The sequence below is a fragment of the Eschrichtius robustus genome, chromosome 15 (assembly GCF_028021215.1).
Source record: "Eschrichtius robustus isolate mEscRob2 chromosome 15, mEscRob2.pri, whole genome shotgun sequence".
In the NCBI taxonomy this organism is placed as follows: Eukaryota; Metazoa; Chordata; class Mammalia; order Artiodactyla; family Eschrichtiidae; genus Eschrichtius; species Eschrichtius robustus.
In genome coordinates this window covers 7,455,280-7,459,451 of record NC_090838.1, presented here as the reverse complement: position 1 = coordinate 7,459,451, position 4,172 = coordinate 7,455,280, and positions in this window count along the sequence as shown.

The window sequence follows — 4,172 nt, the reverse complement described above, 5'->3', positions numbered from 1 at the left end:
CAGTCAGACCATCAGGGGTGGCCGTCCAGCCTGGACTCCAACCCCACCAAAACGATTTACATTTTAGGCTTTTTCTTCCGACGTAAACTACTTCCCTCCTCCGCTTTCAACAAAACTGGGCCCAAATTGCATTCATCTGGAGTCTGCTTTCTGTGTTTAAACCCTGTATTGTAAACATCTTCCCTGGTTGTGAAGCATTCTTTTGAGAACACCATTTCGGTCCCTGTGTAAGTTCCCAGCCTATGAACACCTACCCACGATTTATTTAATTGTCCCGTTTATTAGCCTTCAGGGGCAGCCACGTAAGTGACAGAGGACGCTGCCCCTCTTGAAAAACTGACCCCGCAGGCCACCCCTTCACGGGGCCCCCAAGCCAGGGCTGCGATGGGCAGGGAGGGGTGATTGGCCAGGGGTCCAGGGCTCCCCTACTCCTTTTTGTCAAAGAGGGTTCTCCTCATTGAGACTGCCAGCTTGCTTGGTGGCTCTGAGGTTTCCTTTGGGGACATGAAAAAGCTCTGGGAGTAGATGGGGGTGCTGGTCACACTGCCCTGTGAATGGACTGAATGCTGCTGAATTGTCCACTTCAAAACGGGAAATGTTACGTGGATTTTACCAAAATTTTTTACAAAAACTGTCTAACCGGACCCAACACTTTGTGGCAGGACCAGGTTTGTTTCCCTGGTGGCCTCATTCTAACCAGGGGCAGAACAGGAGGAAGGCTTAGACCGTCACAGAAAGTTGCATGCCACAGATAAAGATCTCACATGCCGCAATGCAGATCCCATGTACCGCAGGTAAGACCTGGCGCAGCCAAAATAAATAAATAAATATTTTTTAAAAAATAGTAATAATAGGGAAATGGGGTGGGTGGAGGAGTGGGAATAGGAAAACTGTATATTTTCTGCTCGATTTTTCTATAATGCAAGAACTGCTCTGAAAAAATAAAGTCTATTAATTAAAAAAAAATGATACCACACAGACCCTGGCCAACCAGATGTAAAAAGAGTCCCACAGGCCCCCTGAGGGACGGGCAGCAGCTCTTTCTTTGCTGAATCATGCAGGGAGGCTGGGAGGGAGGAAGGGTCCCAAGGTGGGAGTGGGGGGCAGCAGTCACAGGGCTCAGGGCTGAGGAATTATTTCAATATGTAAATAACGGGTGTGGCCCTAGCATCTGAATATCAACTCTGACTAGTACTAAGATTATCCTTGTTATTTTATATAAGTTAAAGGCAAAAATGAAGCAAGCAAAGATGTGACAGCCCTGTAAGCTAGATATTGTTACCCCGTTTTACACATGAAAAAACCGAGGCCCAGAGAAGTTGTGATTGTTCAACAGAGAACGGTCCAGATCTTGGGATCTGAACCCAAGATTTTCTACCTCAAAACCCAGCTCTTCTCAGAGGAGAGAGGGCTCTTCTGGCTGACACTGCTGGCGATTAGCTAACCAGTCACTGGTTTACTTCTTGGTGAAGGTGGGTCACAACGCTGGCATTTGCAAAGAACCTAAAGGATGGCTCTGCTTGTGCACAAGAGGAGAGCTTCTGCCCGACTTGGCTGCTCCCTCACCGGGCAAATCTTTTCCTTCCCTTTGCTTCACTTTAAATCTGGAGAAAGTCAGCATTGTGAAGTTGCTGAGAGCTCACTGGGTCAGTCATCCCACCCTCCCATTTTATAGATGGGAAAAGTGAGGTTCAGAACAGGGAAACGACTTGGCTAAAGAAACAACCAGAACGTGGCAGGGCCAGGGCTAGAAACCAGGCCTTCGTATACCCAGCACGCTGCCTGCTCTCTTGGCAGGGTGCAGGTCAGGGCATAGTCATTCTCACTCCCCAGGTCCCAGTGCACACGTGCAATTAAGCCACAAGGAGCCGTTTCCCCCTGCAGTCAGCGGGCACGGCCACAAGGCCGCTCTGTGAGCTGCACTCAGTGATGTCACTGGGAGTTGTCCACGTGTGACTTCACGGAGGTGCGACGGTGTAGCACCCGCCTCCCCTGTGTTCCACATCTGCAGCTCAGCATCTTCCGGATCCTTCATTCACTTTTGTGAAGTGTGTGTTTCACAAAAGTAATGCTTAGCTGTGAGTCCATTTTGTGTAATAAGGGGTTTGGTTTTATGACAGGAAGAATTTCCTTTGTCCAGCAGCAGGAAAAAGTGGTTTTAAAGTTAAAATTATGTCATGGGGCGGCTCTCAGACTCTGGCAATGTAAGACACCTCACAGGGGTGCTTTCTTCCAAGGGGAGGTCAGAGCCGAGGGGGCACAGCCTGTGGCTTAGGGAGCCATTCCCACTTGCTTCTGAAGCGCTGAGTTAACAGACTTTCTGTTGCAGGCCAGAGTCCTGCCTCAAGGGCACAGCTCTTGAAGGGCCAGGTTGAAAGGGGAAAATGGTTCCAGCAAATTCAGATGGTCTTCAAAATGCAAATGCTGGGACTTCCCTGGTGGTCCAGTGGTTAAGACTCCGCACTTCCAGTGCAGTGGGCATGGGTTCGATCCCTGGTTGGGGAACTACGATCCCCCATGCTGCACTGCGCAGACAAAAAAAATGCAAATGCTATTGGGTGTGTCACTATTTGTATGTCTAATATCAACGTTTATAGCTTTGGCCTAGAACTGCAGCATCTAACATGGCAACCACCAGCCAGGCATGGCTAATTTAAACGAATTAAAATTAAGTACAATTACAAATTTGGTTTCTCGGTCACTCTAGCCACATTTCAAGTGTCCAGAAGCCATATTACTAGCTGCCATTCTGGACAGCAAAAGTAGAGAACACTCCAGGGGTGCAGAATTGGATGGCATTGGCCTAGAAAGTGAGGACCACTGGCAGGAGTGGGTGAAAAGAGTATTTACAGATCCAGGGACCACCCAGCAAGGCCTGAGCCGCAGAGCACGTGAGCGAGTCTGCAAGTCTAGATGTAGTGAGAAAATCTAGACCTGGGGACAGTGCACATCATTCTACAGGGAGGAATATGCTGCCTGCACCATGGTGTCAAATCGATTCTGCCCAGAACAAGTTCCAGAATGAACCCCACTTAGTGGGCGACTCGCTGGAGACACAAAGGAACCATAGGCAGTCTCTTGTTTTTCACTTTGCATGTATTTTTAGTCCTGGATATCCAATCATGAAGCAATTATTATAAATCGAATCATATTCTTCCAGAAAAATGTTCCTACTTATTCCAAGGGCATGTTTGTTTTCAAGGAACCAAAGTGACCTAGATTAAGGAAAGGGAGATTTCTTCTAAGGAGTTGGGAAATCTCATGACACCTGAGGAAGGCAGCTCTCCCCTGGCAGGGCTGGAAGTGGCCCCTCGCAGGCCCTGGGTGGCCACCCCACCTGCCCCTCTGCATTCCCTTTTCCTGCTCCCTCGGCCACAGGCCACGGGGTCATTCTCCTCTGTGCACGTGCCTTATGTGATTCCCTCAGCTGCCTGCTCTCAGCTGATCCTGGCTGACCGACCCCCAAGCATTTTGGCTCCAGGGTGCCAGCACTCACATCAGCAGTCCAGGCCAAGCATATCTGGCCCGCTGGAATTAGGCCCTGCAGGTCCGGGTCAGGTATCTCTCCGATGTCCAACCGCTTGAGCCTGAGGGTACACTTATTCCAAGACTGTGGAAGGCACATGTGCCCTAGGACAGGTGGAGAGAGAGGAAAGAATGGCTGCCTCTCTGGTACAAATTGGTGTGAGATCAATCAGAACATCCTCAATAGTGTGGTCAGAAAAGAGAAAACGAAACAATGAAAATCTCTATGGTCGTTTACAATGATCAGATTCGACTGGAAATTCAAGAATGTGAACCTAAATTTTCAGTGTCCAAGTGTCTAGAACACAGCCTGCTCAATGAATATTTGTACAAAGAATGAATGAACGGCCTCATTGAACTATAAGAGATCCACAGAGTACAGGAATTTTATTTCATATATTTGATTTTTTTTAAATTAATTTATTTATGGCTGCATTGGGTCTTCGTTGCTGCGCGCGGGCTTTCTCTAGTTACAGCGAGCGGGGGCTACTCTTCGTTGCAGTGCGTGGGCTTCTCATTGTGGTGGCTTCTCTTGTTGCGGAGCACGGGCTCTAGGCGTGCGGGCTTCAGTACTTGTGGCACACGGGCTCAGTAGTTGTGGCTTGCGGGCTCTAGAGTGTGGCTCAGTAGTTGTGGCACACGGGCTT